The sequence below is a fragment of the Hyla sarda genome, unplaced genomic scaffold (genome assembly GCF_029499605.1).
Source record: "Hyla sarda isolate aHylSar1 unplaced genomic scaffold, aHylSar1.hap1 scaffold_193, whole genome shotgun sequence".
Taxonomy (NCBI): domain Eukaryota; kingdom Metazoa; phylum Chordata; class Amphibia; order Anura; family Hylidae; genus Hyla; species Hyla sarda.
In genome coordinates, this window is record NW_026608585.1 from 412,970 (window position 1) to 438,845 (window position 25,876).

General features: G+C 46.1%; 11 non-coding genes across 11 annotated transcripts; all 11 read right to left on the minus strand.

Annotated features, from left to right (window-relative positions):
- Positions 1–898: 898 nt before the first annotated feature.
- Positions 899–1,089, minus strand: LOC130316373 (U2 spliceosomal RNA). Its single transcript, XR_008863712.1, has one exon. It is a non-coding gene; the product is annotated as a U2 spliceosomal RNA (small nuclear RNA).
- Positions 1,090–3,169: 2,080 nt separating this feature from the next.
- On the minus strand, positions 3,170–3,360 carry LOC130316375 (U2 spliceosomal RNA). The gene has a single exon (XR_008863714.1). It is a non-coding gene; the product is annotated as a U2 spliceosomal RNA (small nuclear RNA).
- A 2,097-nt stretch (positions 3,361–5,457) lies between these two features.
- Positions 5,458–5,648, minus strand: LOC130316376 (U2 spliceosomal RNA). The gene has a single exon (XR_008863715.1). It is a non-coding gene; the product is annotated as a U2 spliceosomal RNA (small nuclear RNA).
- Positions 5,649–7,732: 2,084 nt separating this feature from the next.
- On the minus strand, positions 7,733–7,923 carry LOC130316378 (U2 spliceosomal RNA). The gene has a single exon (XR_008863716.1). It is a non-coding gene; the product is annotated as a U2 spliceosomal RNA (small nuclear RNA).
- Positions 7,924–10,014: 2,091 nt separating this feature from the next.
- Positions 10,015–10,205, minus strand: LOC130316379 (U2 spliceosomal RNA). Its single transcript, XR_008863717.1, has one exon. It is a non-coding gene; the product is annotated as a U2 spliceosomal RNA (small nuclear RNA).
- Positions 10,206–12,287: 2,082 nt separating this feature from the next.
- Positions 12,288–12,478, minus strand: LOC130316380 (U2 spliceosomal RNA). Its single transcript, XR_008863718.1, has one exon. It is a non-coding gene; the product is annotated as a U2 spliceosomal RNA (small nuclear RNA).
- Positions 12,479–14,572: 2,094 nt separating this feature from the next.
- LOC130316381 (U2 spliceosomal RNA) lies at positions 14,573–14,763 on the minus strand. The gene has a single exon (XR_008863719.1). It is a non-coding gene; the product is annotated as a U2 spliceosomal RNA (small nuclear RNA).
- Positions 14,764–16,866: 2,103 nt separating this feature from the next.
- LOC130316382 (U2 spliceosomal RNA) lies at positions 16,867–17,057 on the minus strand. Its single transcript, XR_008863720.1, has one exon. It is a non-coding gene; the product is annotated as a U2 spliceosomal RNA (small nuclear RNA).
- Positions 17,058–19,138: 2,081 nt separating this feature from the next.
- LOC130316383 (U2 spliceosomal RNA) lies at positions 19,139–19,329 on the minus strand. The gene has a single exon (XR_008863721.1). It is a non-coding gene; the product is annotated as a U2 spliceosomal RNA (small nuclear RNA).
- Positions 19,330–21,423: 2,094 nt separating this feature from the next.
- LOC130316384 (U2 spliceosomal RNA) lies at positions 21,424–21,614 on the minus strand. Its single transcript, XR_008863722.1, has one exon. It is a non-coding gene; the product is annotated as a U2 spliceosomal RNA (small nuclear RNA).
- Positions 21,615–23,708: 2,094 nt separating this feature from the next.
- On the minus strand, positions 23,709–23,899 carry LOC130316396 (U2 spliceosomal RNA). The gene has a single exon (XR_008863733.1). It is a non-coding gene; the product is annotated as a U2 spliceosomal RNA (small nuclear RNA).
- Positions 23,900–25,876: the final 1,977 nt, after the last annotated feature.

The following is a 25,876-nucleotide window of genomic DNA, read 5'->3' on the forward strand; positions in this document are numbered from 1 at the left end:
CAAATATGTGTGACATTTCTGCGACTTTAGCTTCTAGAGCATTTTTACAACATTATACATAGGTGCTGAATACATAAAAAGCGACTGTTCAGCGACAGACAAGTCGCATCGGCTGAAAGTAGGCCAGAATGTCAGTCCATGTTGGAGCAGGTTTAGATACAGTCTAAAGCATAGATCTCAAAGTCTGTGCACAGAATTTAGCAAGGGCCTCGCACCTTCTGATGCATCAGGTAGGTGCACAATAGCATAGCCTAACCCTCTGTACTTTGGTCTATATTGATGCGGGACATAGACAGCCAGCTGATGACCAATCCATTAGTGCAATGGATGGCTGGAAGCATTTGTCTTTGCCTTTGCAATACCACAGAAGCAATGCATGGTCAATGTACAGCAATGACACACCTGTGTGAACAGCCAGGAGACCCCCCCCCCCCCATGTTATGTTACATAGTTACATAGTTAGTACGGTCGAAAAAAGACATATGTCCATCAAGTTCAACCAGGGAATTAAGGGGTAGGGGTGTGGCGCGATATTGGGGAAGGGATGAGATTTTATATTTCTTCATAAGCATTAATCTTATTTTGTCAATTAGGAACATTCAGCACCCACCCGCTATCAAGGCAGCTGCCTATCATGTCATGCCCTACCTGCACAGGTGTGCTGGCTACTCAAATGATCCAATTAAGGAGGCCATTTAGTCAGCAGCAGCAGAAGTCCTGTGCCTGGACGCTCCAACAGGGGCCAGACACAAGCAGAAGCAGAAGCAGCAGAAGCAGCAGCAGCACCACCTTTTGTTTTTTGGCTGCAGCAGCAGCAAGGCCCACAGGGCTGGCTAGCTGGCTAGCCAGCAAGCAGGTAGCAATGAAAGTAGGAATCTTTCTTTTTAACCCTGTAAGGGGGTGGTGCACTGTACCCGAAGATACTGCCATATCGGGTCAATGCATAGGGCGACGGAAGCAAGCTTCGAAATCGGCCCCCGTTCTCAAAAATCCATTTAATATATGGTCCCCAGATAGGGGACGTATCAGATATTAAACTGATAAGAACAGATACTACACTTGATCTTAGCCAAAAGGCCGAGAAGCGATAACCGTGAAAGGGGCGGGCCCAACAAGGTCCCCTTCATGGGCACTATCACTGCTTGCTGTCAGGGAGGCTGCCAGACAATTTTCCATGCACACTCTGGGCTGGGGGGCAGTCAACCACCAGTACACACAGCAGAACCTAAACCCATACCATTATTGCTAAGCAGCAAGACAGGGGCCCATTGCACTCCCACGGGGCCTTTTTAAATGCAATCCATAACCCGGATTTGCCAGGAACCCTTCTTACTCCTCCTACTTGCATGTGACACTGGGCTTAGGATCTGCATAGGAAACACACACACAAGCACACACCTACCTTTGTTGCCTGCAGATGCCTCCTTGGCTGTCCCCAAACGGTATCAAACCAACACCCACGGGAAGCTGTAAGCATAGAGGACATGCCTGCACCCCATTGGACTTACCTGTGTGGGTTAAATCCGGGTTATTTGACAACCTATGGCGGTGATGGTTCTGCTCAGGCAGAGCAGTGCTGATGCTCCTCATAAAGCTGTCGCTGCTGTGAAGGTTCTAGGTGACATCACAAATCCCTATGGTTACATACACAACAAAGCTGGGTTGTTGTTGTTTACACTCTGCAAGGCCTGTGGAAGTGAGTGACATCATAGCACTGTAGTTCTGAGGGTTCAAGATGGATGCAACAATCTCCTGTTGCTTCTATGAAGGCCGTAATAGACGACATCACCAAACAGCTCCATAGTCACATACACAGCAAAGGAGAGATGTTGTTTACACCTAGTGATGTCAGTGGTATTGAGTGACATCACAGCACAGTGCTAAGGCTCCTGGGCCTGGACACAGCAGCGGCTGCAATATCTCAACGGAGAATACGTTTATATCTATGTGTGTGTGTGCGCATATATATATATATATATATATATATATATATATATATATTTCTCCGCCGAAATCACTTTTAAACCCATTTCCACCTTTTTTTCCCTTCTCTTCCTCTTACTTTTTTTTCACGTTTTTTTACGTTTTTCTCCTTTTTGCCTCTTTTCTGGGCGTATTATTCTTCTTTTTCTTCTTTTTTTTCGTCTAATGCATACCCCATCAGTGCAGCAATGCTTATTCAATACCGCCAGCAGATGGAGACACTGGGGGATAATTTTCTAAGGATTTATACTGATTTTTCCTGTCTGAATTTGTCGCACAGAAAGTTGCAGGCCAAATATGTGTGACATTTCTGCGACTTTAGCTTCTAGAGCATTTTTACAACATTATACATAGGTGCTGAATACATAAAAAGCGACTGTTCAGCGACAGACAAGTCGCATCGGCTGAAAGTAGGCCAGAATGTCAGTCCATGTTGGAGCAGGTTTAGATACAGTCTAAAGCATAGATCTCAAAGTCTGTGCACAGAATTTAGCAAGGGCCTCGCACCTTCTGATGCATCAGGTAGGTGCACAATAGCATAGCCTAACCCTCTGTACTTTGGTCTATATTGATGCGGGACATAGACAGCCAGCTGATGACCAATCCATTAGTGCAATGGATGGCTGGAAGCATTTGTCTTTGCCTTTGCAATACCACAGAAGCAATGCATGGTCAATGTACAGCAATGACACACCTGTGTGAACAGCCAGGAGACCCCCCCCCATGTTATGTTACATAGTTACATAGTTAGTACGGTCGAAAAAAGACATATGTCCATCAAGTTCAACCAGGGAATTAAGGGGTAGGGGTGTGGCGCGATATTGGGGAAGGGATGAGATTTTATATTTCTTCATAAGCATTAATCTTATTTTGTCAATTAGGAACATTCAGCACCCACCCGCTATCAAGGCAGCTGCCTATCATGTCATGCCCTACCTGCACAGGTGTGCTGGCTACTCAAATGATCCAATTAAGGAGGCCATTTAGTCAGCAGCAGCAGAAGTCCTGTGCCTGGACGCTCCAACAGGGGCCAGACACAAGCAGAAGCAGAAGCAGCAGAAGCAGCAGCAGCACCACCTTTTGTTTTTTGGCTGCAGCAGCAGCAAGGCCCACAGGGCTGGCTAGCTGGCTAGCCAGCAAGCAGGTAGCAATGAAAGTAGGAATCTTTCTTTTTAACCCTGTAAGGGGGTGGTGCACTGTACCCGAAGATACTGCCATATCGGGTCAATGCATAGGGCGACGGAAGCAAGCTTCGAAATCGGCCCCCGTTCTCAAAAATCCATTTAATATATGGTCCCCAGATAGGGGACGTATCAGATATTAAACTGATAAGAACAGATACTACACTTGATCTTAGCCAAAAGGCCGAGAAGCGATAACCGTGAAAGGGGCGGGCCCAACAAGGTCCCCTTCATGGGCACTATCACTGCTTGCTGTCAGGGAGGCTGCCAGACAATTTTCCATGCACACTCTGGGCTGGGGGGCAGTCAACCACCAGTACACACAGCAGAACCTAAACCCATACCATTATTGCTAAGCAGCAAGACAGGGGCCCATTGCACTCCCACGGGGCCTTTTTAAATGCAATCCATAACCCGGATTTGCCAGGAACCCTTCTTACTCCTCCTACTTGCATGTGACACTGGGCTTAGGATCTGCATAGGAAACACACACACAAGCACACACCTACCTTTGTTGCCTGCAGATGCCTCCTTGGCTGTCCCCAAACGGTATCAAACCAACACCCACGGGAAGCTGTAAGCATAGAGGACATGCCTGCACCCCATTGGACTTACCTGTGTGGGTTAAATCCGGGTTATTTGACAACCTATGGCGGTGATGGTTCTGCTCAGGCAGAGCAGTGCTGATGCTCCTCATAAAGCTGTCGCTGCTGTGAAGGTTCTAGGTGACATCACAAATCCCTATGGTTACATACACAACAAAGCTGGGTTGTTGTTGTTTACACTCTGCAAGGCCTGTGGAAGTGAGTGACATCATAGCACTGTAGTTCTGAGGGTTCAAGATGGATGCAACAATCTCCTGTTGCTTCTATGAAGGCCGTAATAGACGACATCACCAAACAGCTCCATAGTCACATACACAGCAAAGGAGAGATGTTGTTTACACCTAGTGATGTCAGTGGTATTGAGTGACATCACAGCACAGTGCTAAGGCTCCTGGGCCTGGACACAGCAGCGGCTGCAATATCTCAACGGAGAATACGTTTATATCTATGTGTGTGTGTGCGCATATATATATATATATATATATATATATATATATATATATATATATATATTTCTCCGCCGAAATCACTTTTAAACCCATTTCCACCTTTTTTTCCCTTCTCTTCCTCTTACTTTTTTTTCACGTTTTTTTACGTTTTTCTCCTTTTCGCCTCTTTTCTGGGCGTATTATTCTTCTTTTTCTTCTTTTTTTTCGTCTAATGCATACCCCATCAGTGCAGCAATGCTTATTCAATACCGCCAGCAGATGGAGACACTGGGGGATAATTTTCTAAGGATTTATACTGATTTTTCCTGTCTGAATTTGTCGCACAGAAAGTTGCAGGCCAAATATGTGTGACATTTCTGCGACTTTAGCTTCTAGAGCATTTTTACAACATTATACATAGGTGCTGAATACATAAAAAGCGACTGTTCAGCGACAGACAAGTCGCATCGGCTGAAAGTAGGCCAGAATGTCAGTCCATGTTGGAGCAGGTTTAGATACAGTCTAAAGCATAGATCTCAAAGTCTGTGCACAGAATTTAGCAAGGGCCTCGCACCTTCTGATGCATCAGGTAGGTGCACAATAGCATAGCCTAACCCTCTGTACTTTGGTCTATATTGATGCGGGACATAGACAGCCAGCTGATGACCAATCCATTAGTGCAATGGATGGCTGGAAGCATTTGTCTTTGCCTTTGCAATACCACAGAAGCAATGCATGGTCAATGTACAGCAATGACACACCTGTGTGAACAGCCAGGAGACCCCCCCCCCCCCCCCATGTTATGTTACATAGTTACATAGTTAGTACGGTCGAAAAAAGACATATGTCCATCAAGTTCAACCAGGGAATTAAGGGGTAGGGGTGTGGCGCGATATTGGGGAAGGGATGAGATTTTATATTTCTTCATAAGCATTAATCTTATTTTGTCAATTAGGAACATTCAGCACCCACCCGCTATCAAGGCAGCTGCCTATCATGTCATGCCCTACCTGCACAGGTGTGCTGGCTACTCAAATGATCCAATTAAGGAGGCCATTTAGTCAGCAGCAGCAGAAGTCCTGTGCCTGGACGCTCCAACAGGGGCCAGACACAAGCAGAAGCAGAAGCAGCAGAAGCAGCAGCAGCACCACCTTTTGTTTTTTGGCTGCAGCAGCAGCAAGGCCCACAGGGCTGGCTAGCTGGCTAGCCAGCAAGCAGGTAGCAATGAAAGTAGGAATCTTTCTTTTTAACCCTGTAAGGGGGTGGTGCACTGTACCCGAAGATACTGCCATATCGGGTCAATGCATAGGGCGACGGAAGCAAGCTTCGAAATCGGCCCCCGTTCTCAAAAATCCATTTAATATATGGTCCCCAGATAGGGGACGTATCAGATATTAAACTGATAAGAACAGATACTACACTTGATCTTAGCCAAAAGGCCGAGAAGCGATAACCGTGAAAGGGGCGGGCCCAACAAGGTCCCCTTCATGGGCACTATCACTGCTTGCTGTCAGGGAGGCTGCCAGACAATTTTCCATGCACACTCTGGGCTGGGGGGCAGTCAACCACCAGTACACACAGCAGAACCTAAACCCATACCATTATTGCTAAGCAGCAAGACAGGGGCCCATTGCACTCCCACGGGGCCTTTTTAAATGCAATCCATAACCCGGATTTGCCAGGAACCCTTCTTACTCCTCCTACTTGCATGTGACACTGGGCTTAGGATCTGCATAGGAAACACACACACAAGCACACACCTACCTTTGTTGCCTGCAGATGCCTCCTTGGCTGTCCCCAAACGGTATCAAACCAACACCCACGGGAAGCTGTAAGCATAGAGGACATGCCTGCACCCCATTGGACTTACCTGTGTGGGTTAAATCCGGGTTATTTGACAACCTATGGCGGTGATGGTTCTGCTCAGGCAGAGCAGTGCTGATGCTCCTCATAAAGCTGTCGCTGCTGTGAAGGTTCTAGGTGACATCACAAATCCCTATGGTTACATACACAACAAAGCTGGGTTGTTGTTGTTTACACTCTGCAAGGCCTGTGGAAGTGAGTGACATCATAGCACTGTAGTTCTGAGGGTTCAAGATGGATGCAACAATCTCCTGTTGCTTCTATGAAGGCCGTAATAGACGACATCACCAAACAGCTCCATAGTCACATACACAGCAAAGGAGAGATGTTGTTTACACCTAGTGATGTCAGTGGTATTGAGTGACATCACAGCACAGTGCTAAGGCTCCTGGGCCTGGACACAGCAGCGGCTGCAATATCTCAACGGAGAATACGTTTATATCTATGTGTGTGTGTGCGCATATATATATATATATATATATATATATATATATATATATATATATTCTCCGCCGAAATCACTTTTAAACCCATTTCCACCTTTTTTTCCCTTCTCTTCCTCTTACTTTTTTTTCACGTTTTTTTACGTTTTTCTCCTTTTCGCCTCTTTTCTGGGCGTATTATTCTTCTTTTTCTTCTTTTTTTTCGTCTAATGCATACCCCATCAGTGCAGCAATGCTTATTCAATACCGCCAGCAGATGGAGACACTGGGGGATAATTTTCTAAGGATTTATACTGATTTTTCCTGTCTGAATTTGTCGCACAGAAAGTTGCAGGCCAAATATGTGTGACATTTCTGCGACTTTAGCTTCTAGAGCATTTTTACAACATTATACATAGGTGCTGAATACATAAAAAGCGACTGTTCAGCGACAGACAAGTCGCATCGGCTGAAAGTAGGCCAGAATGTCAGTCCATGTTGGAGCAGGTTTAGATACAGTCTAAAGCATAGATCTCAAAGTCTGTGCACAGAATTTAGCAAGGGCCTCGCACCTTCTGATGCATCAGGTAGGTGCACAATAGCATAGCCTAACCCTCTGTACTTTGGTCTATATTGATGCGGGACATAGACAGCCAGCTGATGACCAATCCATTAGTGCAATGGATGGCTGGAAGCATTTGTCTTTGCCTTTGCAATACCACAGAAGCAATGCATGGTCAATGTACAGCAATGACACACCTGTGTGAACAGCCAGGAGACCCCCCCCATGTTATGTTACATAGTTACATAGTTAGTACGGTCGAAAAAAGACATATGTCCATCAAGTTCAACCAGGGAATTAAGGGGTAGGGGTGTGGCGCGATATTGGGGAAGGGATGAGATTTTATATTTCTTCATAAGCATTAATCTTATTTTGTCAATTAGGAACATTCAGCACCCACCCGCTATCAAGGCAGCTGCCTATCATGTCATGCCCTACCTGCACAGGTGTGCTGGCTACTCAAATGATCCAATTAAGGAGGCCATTTAGTCAGCAGCAGCAGAAGTCCTGTGCCTGGACGCTCCAACAGGGGCCAGACACAAGCAGAAGCAGAAGCAGCAGAAGCAGCAGCAGCACCACCTTTTGTTTTTTGGCTGCAGCAGCAGCAAGGCCCACAGGGCTGGCTAGCTGGCTAGCCAGCAAGCAGGTAGCAATGAAAGTAGGAATCTTTCTTTTTAACCCTGTAAGGGGGTGGTGCACTGTACCCGAAGATACTGCCATATCGGGTCAATGCATAGGGCGACGGAAGCAAGCTTCGAAATCGGCCCCCGTTCTCAAAAATCCATTTAATATATGGTCCCCAGATAGGGGACGTATCAGATATTAAACTGATAAGAACAGATACTACACTTGATCTTAGCCAAAAGGCCGAGAAGCGATAACCGTGAAAGGGGCGGGCCCAACAAGGTCCCCTTCATGGGCACTATCACTGCTTGCTGTCAGGGAGGATGCCAGACAATTTTCCTTGCACACTCTGGGCTGGGGGGCAGTCAACCACCAGTACACACAGCAGAACCTAAACCCATACCATTATTGCTAAGCAGCAAGACAGGGGCCCATTGCACTCCCACGGGGCCTTTTTAAATGCAATCCATAACCCGGATTTGCCAGGAACCCTTCTTACTCCTCCTACTTGCATGTGACACTGGGCTTAGGATCTGCATAGGAAACACACACACAAGCACACACCTACCTTTGTTGCCTGCAGATGCCTCCTTGGCTGTCCCCAAACGGTATCAAACCAACACCCACGGGAAGCTGTAAGCATAGAGGACATGCCTGCACCCCATTGGACTTACCTGTGTGGGTTAAATCCGGGTTATTTGACAACCTATGGCGGTGATGGTTCTGCTCAGGCAGAGCAGTGCTGATGCTCCTCATAAAGCTGTCGCTGCTGTGAAGGTTCTAGGTGACATCACAAATCCCTATGGTTACATACACAACAAAGCTGGGTTGTTGTTGTTTACACTCTGCAAGGCCTGTGGAAGTGAGTGACATCATAGCACTGTAGTTCTGAGGGTTCAAGATGGATGCAACAATCTCCTGTTGCTTCTATGAAGGCCGTAATAGACGACATCACCAAACAGCTCCATAGTCACATACACAGCAAAGGAGAGATGTTGTTTACACCTAGTGATGTCAGTGGTATTGAGTGACATCACAGCACAGTGCTAAGGCTCCTGGGCCTGGACACAGCAGCGGCTGCAATATCTCAACGGAGAATACGTTTATATCTATGTGTGTGTGTGCGCATATATATATATATATATATATATATATATATATATATATATATATTTCTCCGCCGAAATCACTTTTAAACCCATTTCCACCTTTTTTTCCCTTCTCTTCCTCTTACTTTTTTTTCACGTTTTTTTACGTTTTTCTCCTTTTCGCCTCTTTTCTGGGCGTATTATTCTTCTTTTTCTTCTTTTTTTTCGTCTAATGCATACCCCATCAGTGCAGCAATGCTTATTCAATACCGCCAGCAGATGGAGACACTGGGGGATAATTTTCTAAGGATTTATACTGATTTTTCCTGTCTGAATTTGTCGCACAGAAAGTTGCAGGCCAAATATGTGTGACATTTCTGCGACTTTAGCTTCTAGAGCATTTTTACAACATTATACATAGGTGCTGAATACATAAAAAGCGACTGTTCAGCGACAGACAAGTCGCATCGGCTGAAAGTAGGCCAGAATGTCAGTCCATGTTGGAGCAGGTTTAGATACAGTCTAAAGCATAGATCTCAAAGTCTGTGCACAGAATTTAGCAAGGGCCTCGCACCTTCTGATGCATCAGGTAGGTGCACAATAGCATAGCCTAACCCTCTGTACTTTGGTCTATATTGATGCGGGACATAGACAGCCAGCTGATGACCAATCCATTAGTGCAATGGATGGCTGGAAGCATTTGTCTTTGCCTTTGCAATACCACAGAAGCAATGCATGGTCAATGTACAGCAATGACACACCTGTGTGAACAGCCAGGAGACCCCCCCCCCCCCCATGTTATGTTACATAGTTACATAGTTAGTACGGTCGAAAAAAGACATATGTCCATCAAGTTCAACCAGGGAATTAAGGGGTAGGGGTGTGGCGCGATATTGGGGAAGGGATGAGATTTTATATTTCTTCATAAGCATTAATCTTATTTTGTCAATTAGGAACATTCAGCACCCACCCGCTATCAAGGCAGCTGCCTATCATGTCATGCCCTACCTGCACAGGTGTGCTGGCTACTCAAATGATCCAATTAAGGAGGCCATTTAGTCAGCAGCAGCAGAAGTCCTGTGCCTGGACGCTCCAACAGGGGCCAGACACAAGCAGAAGCAGAAGCAGCAGAAGCAGCAGCAGCACCACCTTTTGTTTTTTGGCTGCAGCAGCAGCAAGGCCCACAGGGCTGGCTAGCTGGCTAGCCAGCAAGCAGGTAGCAATGAAAGTAGGAATCTTTCTTTTTAACCCTGTAAGGGGGTGGTGCACTGTACCCGAAGATACTGCCATATCGGGTCAATGCATAGGGCGACGGAAGCAAGCTTCGAAATCGGCCCCCGTTCTCAAAAATCCATTTAATATATGGTCCCCAGATAGGGGACGTATCAGATATTAAACTGATAAGAACAGATACTACACTTGATCTTAGCCAAAAGGCCGAGAAGCGATAACCGTGAAAGGGGCGGGCCCAACAAGGTCCCCTTCATGGGCACTATCACTGCTTGCTGTCAGGGAGGCTGCCAGACAATTTTCCATGCACACTCTGGGCTGGGGGGCAGTCAACCACCAGTACACACAGCAGAACCTAAACCCATACCATTATTGCTAAGCAGCAAGACAGGGGCCCATTGCACTCCCACGGGGCCTTTTTAAATGCAATCCATAACCCGGATTTGCCAGGAACCCTTCTTACTCCTCCTACTTGCATGTGACACTGGGCTTAGGATCTGCATAGGAAACACACACACAAGCACACACCTACCTTTGTTGCCTGCAGATGCCTCCTTGGCTGTCCCCAAACGGTATCAAACCAACACCCACGGGAAGCTGTAAGCATAGAGGACATGCCTGCACCCCATTGGACTTACCTGTGTGGGTTAAATCCGGGTTATTTGACAACCTATGGCGGTGATGGTTCTGCTCAGGCAGAGCAGTGCTGATGCTCCTCATAAAGCTGTCGCTGCTGTGAAGGTTCTAGGTGACATCACAAATCCCTATGGTTACATACACAACAAAGCTGGGTTGTTGTTGTTTACACTCTGCAAGGCCTGTGGAAGTGAGTGACATCATAGCACTGTAGTTCTGAGGGTTCAAGATGGATGCAACAATCTCCTGTTGCTTCTATGAAGGCCGTAATAGACGACATCACCAAACAGCTCCATAGTCACATACACAGCAAAGGAGAGATGTTGTTTACACCTAGTGATGTCAGTGGTATTGAGTGACATCACAGCACAGTGCTAAGGCTCCTGGGCCTGGACACAGCAGCGGCTGCAATATCTCAACGGAGAATACGTTTATATCTATGTGTGTGTGTGCGCATATATATATATATATATATATATATATATATATATATTTCTCCGCCGAAATCACTTTTAAACCCATTTCCACCTTTTTTTCCCTTCTCTTCCTCTTACTTTTTTTTCACGTTTTTTTTACGTTTTTCTCCTTTTCGCCTCTTTTCTGGGCGTATTATTCTTCTTTTTCTTCTTTTTTTTCGTCTAATGCATACCCCATCAGTGCAGCAATGCTTATTCAATACCGCCAGCAGATGGAGACACTGGGGGATAATTTTCTAAGGATTTATACTCATTTTTCCTGTCTGAATTTGTCGCACAGAAAGTTGCAGGCCAAATATGTGTGACATTTCTGCGACTTTAGCTTCTAGAGCATTTTTACAACATTATACATAGGTGCTGAATACATAAAAAGCGACTGTTCAGCGACAGACAAGTCGCATCGGCTGAAAGTAGGCCAGAATGTCAGTCCATGTTGGAGCAGGTTTAGATACAGTCTAAAGCATAGATCTCAAAGTCTGTGCACAGAATTTAGCAAGGGCCTCGCACCTTCTGATGCATCAGGTAGGTGCACAATAGCATAGCCTAACCCTCTGTACTTTGGTCTATATTGATGCGGGACATAGACAGCCAGCTGATGACCAATCCATTAGTGCAATGGATGGCTGGAAGCATTTGTCTTTGCCTTTGCAATACCACAGAAGCAATGCATGGTCAATGTACAGCAATGACACACCTGTGTGAACAGCCAGGAGACCCCCCCCCCCCATGTTATGTTACATAGTTACATAGTTAGTACGGTCGAAAAAAGACATATGTCCATCAAGTTCAACCAGGGAATTAAGGGGTAGGGGTGTGGCGCGATATTGGGGAAGGGATGAGATTTTATATTTCTTCATAAGCATTAATCTTATTTTGTCAATTAGGAACATTCAGCACCCACCCGCTATCAAGGCAGCTGCCTATCATGTCATGCCCTACCTGCACAGGTGTGCTGGCTACTCAAATGATCCAATTAAGGAGGCCATTTAGTCAGCAGCAGCAGAAGTCCTGTGCCTGGACGCTCCAACAGGGGCCAGACACAAGCAGAAGCAGAAGCAGCAGAAGCAGCAGCAGCACCACCTTTTGTTTTTTGGCTGCAGCAGCAGCAAGGCCCACAGGGCTGGCTAGCTGGCTAGCCAGCAAGCAGGTAGCAATGAAAGTAGGAATCTTTCTTTTTAACCCTGTAAGGGGGTGGTGCACTGTACCCGAAGATACTGCCATATCGGGTCAATGCATAGGGCGACGGAAGCAAGCTTCGAAATCGGCCCCCGTTCTCAAAAATCCATTTAATATATGGTCCCCAGATAGGGGACGTATCAGATATTAAACTGATAAGAACAGATACTACACTTGATCTTAGCCAAAAGGCCGAGAAGCGATAACCGTGAAAGGGGCGGGCCCAACAAGGTCCCCTTCATGGGCACTATCACTGCTTGCTGTCAGGGAGGCTGCCAGACAATTTTCCATGCACACTCTGGGCTGGGGGGCAGTCAACCACCAGTACACACAGCAGAACCTAAACCCATACCATTATTGCTAAGCAGCAAGACAGGGGCCCATTGCACTCCCACGGGGCCTTTTTAAATGCAATCCATAACCCGGATTTGCCAGGAACCCTTCTTACTCCTCCTACTTGCATGTGACACTGGGCTTAGGATCTGCATAGGAAACACACACACAAGCACACACCTACCTTTGTTGCCTGCAGATGCCTCCTTGGCTGTCCCCAAACGGTATCAAACCAACACCCACGGGAAGCTGTAAGCATAGAGGACATGCCTGCACCCCATTGGACTTACCTGTGTGGGTTAAATCCGGGTTATTTGACAACCTATGGCGGTGATGGTTCTGCTCAGGCAGAGCAGTGCTGATGCTCCTCATAAAGCTGTCGCTGCTGTGAAGGTTCTAGGTGACATCACAAATCCCTTTGGTTACATACACAACAAAGCTGGGTTGTTGTTGTTTACACTCTGCAAGGCCTGTGGAAGTGAGTGACATCATAGCACTGTAGTTCTGAGGGTTCAAGATGGATGCAACAATCTCCTGTTGCTTCTATGAAGGCCGTAATAGACGACATCACCAAACAGCTCCATAGTCACATACACAGCAAAGGAGAGATGTTGTTTACACCTAGTGATGTCAGTGGTATTGAGTGACATCACAGCACAGTGCTAAGGCTCCTGGGCCTGGACACAGCAGCGGCTGCAATATCTCAACGGAGAATACGTTTATATCTATGTGTGTGTGTGCGCATATATATATATATATATATATATATATATATATATATATATATATTTCTCCGCCGAAATCACTTTTAAACCCATTTCCACCTTTTTTTCCCTTCTCTTCCTCTTACTTTTTTTTCACGTTTTTTTACGTTTTTCTCCTTTTCGCCTCTTTTCTGGGCGTATTATTCTTCTTTTTCTTCTTTTTTTTCGTCTAATGCATACCCCATCAGTGCAGCAATGCTTATTCAATACCGCCAGCAGATGGAGACACTGGGGGATAATTTTCTAAGGATTTATACTGATTTTTCCTGTCTGTATTTGTCGCACAGAAAGTTGCAGGCCAAATATGTGTGACATTTCTGCGACTTTAGCTTCTAGAGCATTTTTACAACATTATACATAGGTGCTGAATACATAAAAAGCGACTGTTCAGCGACAGACAAGTCGCATCGGCTGAAAGTAGGCCAGAATGTCAGTCCATGTTGGAGCAGGTTTAGATACAGTCTAAAGCATAGATCTCAAAGTCTGTGCACAGAATTTAGCAAGGGCCTCGCACCTTCTGATGCATCAGGTAGGTGCACAATAGCATAGCCTAACCCTCTGTACTTTGGTCTATATTGATGCGGGACATAGACAGCCAGCTGATGACCAATCCATTAGTGCAATGGATGGCTGGAAGCATTTGTCTTTGCCTTTGCAATACCACAGAAGCAATGCATGGTCAATGTACAGCAATGACACACCTGTGTGAACAGCCAGGAGACCCCCCCCCCCCCCCCCATGTTATGTTACATAGTTACATAGTTAGTACGGTCGAAAAAAGACATATGTCCATCAAGTTCAACCAGGGAATTAAGGGGTAGGGGTGTGGCGCGATATTGGGGAAGGGATGAGATTTTATATTTCTTCATAAGCATTAATCTTATTTTGTCAATTAGGAACATTCAGCACCCACCCGCTATCAAGGCAGCTGCCTATCATGTCATGCCCTACCTGCACAGGTGTGCTGGCTACTCAAATGATCCAATTAAGGAGGCCATTTAGTCAGCAGCAGCAGAAGTCCTGTGCCTGGACGCTCCAACAGGGGCCAGACACAAGCAGAAGCAGAAGCAGCAGAAGCAGCAGCAGCACCACCTTTTGTTTTTTGGCTGCAGCAGCAGCAAGGCCCACAGGGCTGGCTAGCTGGCTAGCCAGCAAGCAGGTAGCAATGAAAGTAGGAATCTTTCTTTTTAACCCTGTAAGGGGGTGGTGCACTGTACCCGAAGATACTGCCATATCGGGTCAATGCATAGGGCGACGGAAGCAAGCTTCGAAATCGGCCCCCGTTCTCAAAAATCCATTTAATATATGGTCCCCAGATAGGGGACGTATCAGATATTAAACTGATAAGAACAGATACTACACTTGATCTTAGCCAAAAGGCCGAGAAGCGATAACCGTGAAAGGGGCGGGCCCAACAAGGTCCCCTTCATGGGCACTATCACTGCTTGCTGTCAGGGAGGCTGCCAGACAATTTTCCATGCACACTCTGGGCTGGGGGGCAGTCAACCACCAGTACACACAGCAGAACCTAAACCCATACCATTATTGCTAAGCAGCAAGACAGGGGCCCATTGCACTCCCACGGGGCCTTTTTAAATGCAATCCATAACCCGGATTTGCCAGGAACCCTTCTTACTCCTCCTACTTGCATGTGACACTGGGCTTAGGATCTGCATAGGAAACACACACACAAGCACACACCTACCTTTGTTGCCTGCAGATGCCTCCTTGGCTGTCCCCAAACGGTATCAAACCAACACCCACGGGAAGCTGTAAGCATAGAGGACATGCCTGCACCCCATTGGACTTACCTGTGTGGGTTAAATCCGGGTTATTTGACAACCTATGGCGGTGATGGTTCTGCTCAGGCAGAGCAGTGCTGATGCTCCTCATAAAGCTGTCGCTGCTGTGAAGGTTCTAGGTGACATCACAAATCCCTATGGTTACATACACAACAAAGCTGGGTTGTTGTTGTTTACACTCTGCAAGGCCTGTGGAAGTGAGTGACATCATAGCACTGTAGTTCTGAGGGTTCAAGATGGATGCAACAATCTCCTGTTGCTTCTATGAAGGCCGTAATAGACGACATCACCAAACAGCTCCATAGTCACATACACAGCAAAGGAGAGATGTTGTTTACACCTAGTGATGTCAGTGGTATTGAGTGACATCACAGCACAGTGCTAAGGCTCCTGGGCCTGGACACAGCAGCGGCTGCAATATCTCAACGGAGAATACGTTTATATCTATGTGTGTGTGTGCGCATATATATATATATATATATATATATATATATATATATATATATATATATATATATATTTCTCCGCCGAAATCACTTTTAAACCCATTTCCACCTTTTTTTCCCTTCTCTTCCTCTTACTTTTTTTTCACGTTTTTTTACGTTTTTCTCCTTTTCGCCTCTTTTCTGGGCGTATTATTCTTCTTTTTCTTCTTTTTTTTCGTCTAATGCATACCCCATCAGTGCAGCAATGCTTATTCAATACCGCCAGCAGATGGAGACACTGGGGGATAATTTTCTAAGGATTTATACTGATTTTTCCTGTCTGAATTTGTCGCACAGAAAGTTGCAGGCCAAATATGTGTGACATTTCTGCGACTTTAGCTTCTAGAGCATTTTTACAACATTATACATAGGTGTTGAATACATAAAAAGCGACTGTTCAGCGACAGACAAGTCGCATCGGCTGAAAGTAGGCCAGAATGTCAGTCCATGTTGGAGCAGGTTTAGATACAGTCTAAAGCATAGATCTCAAAGTCTGTGCACAGAATTTAGCAAGGGCCTCGCACCTTCTGATGCATCAGGTAGGTGCACAATAGCATAGCCTAACCCTCTGTACTTTGGTCTATATTGATGCGGGACATAGACAGCCAGCTGATGACCAATCCATTAGTGCAATGGATGGCTGGAAGCATTTGTCTTTGCCTTTGCAATACCACAGAAGCAATGCATGGTCAATGTACAGCAATGACACACCTGTGTGAACAGCCAGGAGACCCCCCCCCCCCCCATGTTATGTTACATAGTTACATAGTTAGTACGGTCGAAAAAAGACATATGTCCATCAAGTTCAACCAGGGAATTAAGGGGTAGGGGTGTGGCGCGATATTGGGGAAGGGATGAGATTTTATATTTCTTCATAAGCATTAATCTTATTTTGTCAATTAGGAACATTCAGCACCCACCCGCTATCAAGGCAGCTGCCTATCATGTCATGCCCTACCTGCACAGGTGTGCTGGCTACTCAAATGATCCAATTAAGGAGGCCATTTAGTCAGCAGCAGCAGAAGTCCTGTGCCTGGACGCTCCAACAGGGGCCAGACACAAGCAGAAGCAGAAGCAGCAGAAGCAGCAGCAGCACCACCTTTTGTTTTTTGGCTGCAGCAGCAGCAAGGCCCACAGGGCTGGCTAGCTGGCTAGCCAGCAAGCAGGTAGCAATGAAAGTAGGAATCTTTCTTTTTAACCCTGTAAGGGGGTGGTGCACTGTACCCGAAGATACTGCCATATCGGGTCAATGCATAGGGCGACGGAAGCAAGCTTCGAAATCGGCCCCCGTTCTCAAAAATCCATTTAATATATGGTCCCCAGATAGGGGACGTATCAGATATTAAACTGATAAGAACAGATACTACACTTGATCTTAGCCAAAAGGCCGAGAAGCGATAACCGTGAAAGGGGCGGGCCCAACAAGGTCCCCTTCATGGGCACTATCACTGCTTGCTGTCAGGGAGGCTGCCAGACAATTTTCCATGCACACTCTGGGCTGGGGGGCAGTCAACCACCAGTACACACAGCAGAACCTAAACCCATACCATTATTGCTAAGCAGCAAGACAGGGGCCCATTGCACTCCCACGGGGCCTTTTTAAATGCAATCCATAACCCGGATTTGCCAGGAACCCTTCTTACTCCTCCTACTTGCATGTGACACTGGGCTTAGGATCTGCATAGGAAACACACACACAAGCACACACCTACCTTTGTTGCCTGCAGATGCCTCCTTGGCTGTCCCCAAACGGTATCAAACCAACACCCACGGGAAGCTGTAAGCATAGAGGACATGCCTGCACCCCATTGGACTTACCTGTGTGGGTTAAATCCGGGTTATTTGACAACCTATGGCGGTGATGGTTCTGCTCAGGCAGAGCAGTGCTGATGCTCCTCATAAAGCTGTCGCTGCTGTGAAGGTTCTAGGTGACATCACAAATCCCTATGGTTACATACACAACAAAGCTGGGTTGTTGTTGTTTACACTCTGCAAGGCCTGTGGAAGTGAGTGACATCATAGCACTGTAGTTCTGAGGGTTCAAGATGGATGCAACAATCTCCTGTTGCTTCTATGAAGGCCGTAATAGACGACATCACCAAACAGCTCCATAGTCACATACACAGCAAAGGAGAGATGTTGTTTACACCTAGTGATGTCAGTGGTATTGAGTGACATCACAGCACAGTGCTAAGGCTCCTGGGCCTGGACACAGCAGCGGCTGCAATATCTCAACGGAGAATACGTTTATATCTATGTGTGTGTGTGCGCATATATATATATATATATATATATATATATATATATTTCTCCGCTGAAATCACTTTTAAACCCATTTCCACCTTTTTTTCCCTTCTCTTCCTCTTACTTTTTTTTCACGTTTTTTTACGTTTTTCTCCTTTTCGCCTCTTTTCTGGGCGTATTATTCTTCTTTTTCTTCTTTTTTTTCGTCTAATGCATACCCCATCAGTGCAGCAATGCTTATTCAATACCGCCAGCAGATGGAGACACTGGGGGATAATTTTCTAAGGATTTATACTGATTTTTCCTGTCTGAATTTGTCGCACAGAAAGTTGCAGGCCAAATATGTGTGACATTTCTGCGACTTTAGCTTCTAGAGCATTTTTACAACATTATACATAGGTGCTGAATACATAAAAAGCGACTGTTCAGCGACAGACAAGTCGCATCGGCTGAAAGTAGGCCAGAATGTCAGTCCATGTTGGAGCAGGTTTAGATACAGTCTAAAGCATAGATCTCAAAGTCTGTGCACAGAATTTAGCAAGGGCCTCGCACCTTCTGATGCATCAGGTAGGTGCACAATAGCATAGCCTAACCCTCTGTACTTTGGTCTATATTGATGCGGGACATAGACAGCCAGCTGATGACCAATCCATTAGTGCAATGGATGGCTGGAAGCATTTGTCTTTGCCTTTGCAATACCACAGAAGCAATGCATGGTCAATGTACAGCAATGACACACCTGTGTGAACAGCCAGGAGACCCCCCCCCCCCCCATGTTATGTTACATAGTTACATAGTTAGTACGGTCGAAAAAAGACATATGTCCATCAAGTTCAACCAGGGAATTAAGGGGTAGGGGTGTGGCGCGATATTGGGGAAGGGATGAGATTTTATATTTCTTCATAAGCATTAATCTTATTTTGTCAATTAGGAACATTCAGCACCCACCCGCTATCAAGGCAGCTGCCTATCATGTCATGCCCTACCTGCACAGGTGTGCTGGCTACTCAAATGATCCAATTAAGGAGGCCATTTAGTCAGCAGCAGCAGAAGTCCTGTGCCTGGACGCTCCAACAGGGGCCAGACACAAGCAGAAGCAGAAGCAGCAGAAGCAGCAGCAGCACCACCTTTTGTTTTTTGGCTGCAGCAGCAGCAAGGCCCACAGGGCTGGCTAGCTGGCTAGCCAGCAAGCAGGTAGCAATGAAAGTAGGAATCTTTCTTTTTAACCCTGTAAGGGGGTGGTGCACTGTACCCGAAGATACTGCCATATCGGGTCAATGCATAGGGCGACGGAAGCAAGCTTCGAAATCGGCCCCCGTTCTCAAAAATCCATTTAATATATGGTCCCCAGATAGGGGACGTATCAGATATTAAACTGATAAGAACAGATACTACACTTGATCTTAGCCAAAAGGCCGAGAAGCGATAACCGTGAAAGGGGCGGGCCCAACAAGGTCCCCTTCATGGGCACTATCACTGCTTGCTGTCAGGGAGGCTGCCAGACAATTTTCCATGCACACTCTGGGCTGGGGGGCAGTCAACCACCAGTACACACAGCAGAACCTAAACCCATACCATTATTGCTAAGCAGCAAGACAGGGGCCCATTGCACTCCCACGGGGCCTTTTTAAATGCAATCCATAACCCGGATTTGCCAGGAACCCTTCTTACTCCTCCTACTTGCATGTGACACTGGGCTTAGGATCTGCATAGGAAACACACACACAAGCACACACCTACCTTTGTTGCCTGCAGATGCCTCCTTGGCTGTCCCCAAACGGTATCAAACCAACACCCACGGGAAGCTGTAAGCATAGAGGACATGCCTGCACCCCATTGGACTTACCTGTGTGGGTTAAATCCGGGTTATTTGACAACCTATGGCAGTGATGGTTCTGCTCAGGCAGAGCAGTGCTGATGCTCCTCATAAAGCTGTCGCTGCTGTGAAGGTTCTAGGTGACATCACAAATCCCTATGGTTACATACACAACAAAGCTGGGTTGTTGTTGTTTACACTCTGCAAGGCCTGTGGAAGTGAGTGACATCATAGCACTGTAGTTCTGAGGGTTCAAGATGGATGCAACAATCTCCTGTTGCTTCTATGAAGGCCGTAATAGACGACATCACCAAACAGCTCCATAGTCACATACACAGCAAAGGAGAGATGTTGTTTACACCTAGTGATGTCAGTGGTATTGAGTGACATCACAGCACAGTGCTAAGGCTCCTGGGCCTGGACACAGCAGCGGCTGCAATATCTCAACGGAGAATACGTTTATATCTATGTGTGTGTGTGCGCATATATATATATATATATATATATATATATATATATATATATATATATTTCTCCGCCGAAATCACTTTTAAACCCATTTCCACCTTTTTTTCCCTTCTCTTCCTCTTACTTTTTTTTCACGTTTTTTTACGTTTTTCTCCTTTTCGCCTCTTTTCTGGGCGTATTATTCTTCTTTTTCTTCTTTTTTTTCGTCTAATGCATACCCCATCAGTGCAGCAATGCTTATTCAATACCGCCAGCAGATGGAGACACTGGGGGATAATTTTCTAAGGATTTATACTGATTTTTCCTGTCTGAATTTGTCGCACAGAAAGTTGCAGGCCAAATATGTGTGACATTTCTGCGACTTTAGCTTCTAGAGCATTTTTACAACATTATACATAGGTGCTGAATACATAAAAAGCGACTGTTCAGCGACAGACAAGTCGCATCGGCTGAAAGTAGGCCAGAATGTCAGTCCATGTTGGAGCAGGTTTAGATACAGTCTAAAGCATAGATCTCAAAGTCTGTGCACAGAATTTAGCAAGGGCCTCGCACCTTCTGATGCATCAGGTAGGTGCACAATAGCATAGCCTAACCCTCTGTACTTTGGTCTATATTGATGCAGGACATAGACAGCCAGCTGATGACCAATCTATTAGTGCAATGGATGGCTGGAAGCATTTGTCTTTGCCTTTGCAATACCACAGAAGCAATGCATGGTCAATGTACAGCAATGACACACCTGTGTGAACAGCCAGGAGACCCCCCCCCCCCCCCATGTTATGTTACATAGTTACATAGTTAGTACGGTCGAAAAAAGACATATGTCCATCAAGTTCAACCAGGGAATTAAGGGGTAGGGGTGTGGCGCGATATTGGGGAAGGGATGAGATTTTATATTTCTTCATAAGCATTAATCTTATTTTGTCAATTAGGAACATTCAGCACCCACCCGCTATCAAGGCAGCTGCCTATCATGTCATGCCCTACCTGCACAGGTGTGCTGGCTACTCAAATGATCCAATTAAGGAGGCCATTTAGTCAGCAGCAGCAGAAGTCCTGTGCCTGGACGCTCCAACAGGGGCCAGACACAAGCAGAAGCAGAAGCAGCAGAAGCAGCAGCAGCACCACTTTTTGTTTTTTGGCTGCAGCAGCAGCAAGGCCCACAGGGCTGGCTAGCTGGCTAGCCAGCAAGCAGGTAGCAATGAAAGTAGGAATCTTTCTTTTTAACCCTGTAAGGGGGTGGTGCACTGTACCCGAAGATACTGCCATATCGGGTCAATGCATAGGGCGACGGAAGCAAGCTTCGAAATCGGCCCCCGTTCTCAAAAATCCATTTAATATATGGTCCCCAGATAGGGGACGTATCAGATATTAAACTGATAAGAACAGATACTACACTTGATCTTAGCCAAAAGGCCGAGAAGCGATAACCGTGAAAGGGGCGGGCCCAACAAGGTCCCCTTCATGGGCACTATCACTGCTTGCTGTCAGGGAGGCTGCCAGACAATTTTCCATGCACACTCTGGGCTGGGGGGCAGTCAACCACCAGTACACACAGCAGAACCTAAACCCATACCATTATTGCTAAGCAGCAAGACAGGGGCCCATTGCACTCCCACGGGGCCTTTTTAAATGCAATCCATAACCCGGATTTGCCAGGAACCCTTCTTACTCCTCCTACTTGCATGTGACACTGGGCTTAGGATCTGCATAGGAAACACACACACAAGCACACACCTACCTTTGTTGCCTGCAGATGCCTCCTTGGCTGTCCCCAAACGGTATCAAACCAACACCCACGGGAAGCTGTAAGCATAGAGGACATGCCTGCACCCCATTGGACTTACCTGTGTGGGTTAAATCCGGGTTATTTGACAACCTATGGCGGTGATGGTTCTGCTCAGGCAGAGCAGTGCTGATGCTCCTCATAAAGCTGTCGCTGCTGTGAAGGTTCTAGGTGACATCACAAATCCCTATGGTTACATACACAACAAAGCTGGGTTGTTGTTGTTTACACTCTGCAAGGCCTGTGGAAGTGAGTGACATCATAGCACTGTAGTTCTGAGGGTTCAAGATGGATGCAACAATCTCCTGTTGCTTCTATGAAGGCCGTAATAGACGACATCACCAAACAGCTCCATAATCACATACACAGCAAAGGAGAGATGTTGTTTACACCTAGTGATGTCAGTGGTATTGAGTGACATCACAGCACAGTGCTAAGGCTCCTGGGCCTGGACACAGCAGCGGCTGCAATATCTCAACGGAGAATACGTTTATATCTATGTGTGTGTGTGCGCATATATATATATATATATATATATATATATATATATATATATATATTTCTCCGCCGAAATCACTTTTAAACCCATTTCCACCTTTTTTTCCCTTCTCTTCCTCTTACTTTTTTTTCACGTTTTTTTACGTTTTTCTCCTTTTCGCCTCTTTTCTGGGCGTATTATTCTTCTTTGTCTTCTTTTTTTTTTTCGTCTAATGCATACCCCATCAGTGCAGCAATGCTTATTCAATACCGCCAGCAGATGGAGACACTGGGGGATAATTTTCTAAGGATTTATACTGATTTTTCCTGTCTGAATTTGTCGCACAGAAAGTTGCAGGCCAAATATGTGTGACATTTCTGCGACTTTAGCTTCTAGAGCATTTTTACAACATTATACATAGGTGCTGAATACATAAAAAGCGACTGTTCAGCGACAGACAAGTCGCATCGGCTGAAAGTAGGCCAGAATGTCAGTCCATGTTGGAGCAGGTTTAGATACAGTCTAAAGCATAGATCTCAAAGTCTGTGCACAGAATTTAGCAAGGGCCTCGCACCTTCTGATGCATCAGGTAGGTGCACAATAGCATAGCCTAACCCTCTGTACTTTGGTCTATATTGATGCGGGACATAGACAGCCAGCTGATGACCAATCCATTAGTGCAATGGATGGCTGGAAGCATTTGTCTTTGCCTTTGCAATACCACAGAAGCAATGCATGGTCAATGTACAGCAATGACACACCTGTGTGAACAGCCAGGAGACCCCCCCCCCCCCCATGTTATGTTACATAGTTACATAGTTAGTACGGTCGAAAAAAGACATATGTCCATCAAGTTCAACCAGGGAATTAAGGGGTAGGGGTGTGGCGCGATATTGGGGAAGGGATGAGATTTTATATTTCTTCATAAGCATTAATCTTATTTTGTCAATTAGGAACATTCAGCACCCACCCGCTATCAAGGCAGCTGCCTATCATGTCATGCCCTACCTGCACAGGTGTGCTGGCTACTCAAATGATCCAATTAAGGAGGCCATTTAGTCAGCAGCAGCAGAAGTCCTGTGCCTGGACGCTCCAACAGGGGCCAGACACAAGCAGAAGCAGAAGCAGCAGAAGCAGCAGCAGCACCACCTTTTGTTTTTTGGCTGCAGCAGCAGCAAGGCCCACAGGGCTGGCTAGCTGGCTAGCCAGCAAGCAGGTAGCAATGAAAGTAGGAATCTTTCTTTTTAACCCTGTAAGGGGGTGGTGCACTGTACCCGAAGATACTGCCATATCGGGTCAATGCATAGGGCGACGGAAGCAAGCTTCGAAATCGGCCCCCGTTCTCAAAAATCCATTTAATATTTGGTCCCCAGATAGGGGACGTATCAGATATTAAACTGATAAGAACAGATACTACACTTGATCTTAGCCAAAAGGCCGAGAAGCGATAACCGTGAAAGGGGCGGGCCCAACAAGGTCCCCTTCATGGGCACTATCACTGCTTGCTGTCAGGGAGGCTGCCAGACAATTTTCCATGCACACTCTGGGCTGGGGGGCAGTCAACCACCAGTACACACAGCAGAACCTAAACCCATACCATTATTGCTAAGCAGCAAGACAGGGGCCCATTGCACTCCCACGGGGCCTTTTTAAATGCAATCCATAACCCGGATTTGCCAGGAACCCTTCTTACTCCTCCTACTTGCATGTGACACTGGGCTTAGGATCTGCATAGGAAACACACACACAAGCACACACCTACCTTTGTTGCCTGCAGATGCCTCCTTGGCTGTCCCCAAACGGTATCAAACCAACACCCACGGGAAGCTGTAAGCATAGAGGACATGCCTGCACCCCATTGGACTTACCTGTGTGGGTTAAATCCGGGTTATTTGACAACCTATGGCGGTGATGGTTCTGCTCAGGCAGAGCAGTGCTGATGCTCCTCATAAAGCTGTCGCTGCTGTGAAGGTTCTAGGTGACATCACAAATCCCTATGGTTACATACACAACAAAGCTGGGTTGTTGTTGTTTACACTCTGCAAGGCCTGTGGAAGTGAGTGACATCATAGCACTGTAGTTCTGAGGGTTCAAGATGGATGCAACAATCTCCTGTTGCTTCTATGAAGGCCGTAATAGACGACATCACCAAACAGCTCCATAGTCACATACACAGCAAAGGAGAGATGTTGTTTACACCTAGTGATGTCAGTGGTATTGAGTGACATCACAGCACAGTGCTAAGGCTCCTGGGCCTGGACACAGCAGCGGCTGCAATATCTCAACGGAGAATACGTTTATATCTATGTGTGTGTGTGCGCATATATATATATATATATATATATATATATATATATATATTTCTCCGCCGAAATCACTTTTAAACCCATTTCCACCTTTTTTTCCCTTCTCTTCCTCTTACTTTTTTTTCACGTTTTTTTACGTTTTTCTCCTTTTCGCCTCTTTTCTGGGCGTATTATTCTTCTTTTTCTTCTTTTTTTTCGTCTAATGCATACCCCATCAGTGCAGCAATGCTTATTCAATACCGCCAGCAGATGGAGACACTGGGGGATAATTTTCTAAGGATTTATACTGATTTTTCCTGTCTGAATTTGTCGCACAGAAAGTTGCAGGCCAAATATGTGTGACATTTCTGCGACTTTAGCTTCTAGAGCATTTTTACAACATTATACATAGGTGCTGAATACATAAAAAGCGACTGTTCAGCGACAGACAAGTCTTATCGGCTGAAAGTAGGCCAGAATGTCAGTCCATGTTGGAGCAGGTTTAGATACAGTCTAAAGCATAGATCTCAAAGTCTGTGCACAGAATTTAGCAAGGGCCTCGCACCTTCTGATGCATCAGGTAGGTGCACAATAGCATAGCCTAACCCTCTGTACTTTGGTCTATATTGATGCGGGACATAGACAGCCAGCTGATGACCAATCCATTAGTGCAATGGATGGCTGGAAGCATTTGTCTTTGCCTTTGCAATACCACAGAAGCAATGCATGGTCAATGTACAGCAATGACACACCTGTGTGAACAGCCAGGAGACCCCCCCCCCCCCCCCCCATGTTATGTTACATAGTTACATAGTTAGTACGGTCGAAAAAAGACATATGTCCATCAAGTTCAACCAGGGAATTAAGGGGTAGGGGTGTGGCGCGATATTGGGGAAGGGATGAGATTTTATATTTCTTCATAAGCATTAATCTTATTTTGTCAATTAGGAACATTCAGCACCCACCCGCTATCAAGGCAGCTGCCTATCATGTCATGCCCTACCTGCACAGGTGTGCTGGCTACTCAAATGATCCAATTAAGGAGGCCATTTAGTCAGCAGCAGCAGAAGTCCTGTGCCTGGACGCTCCAACAGGGGCCAGACACAAGCAGAAGCAGAAGCAGCAGAAGCAGCAGCAGCAC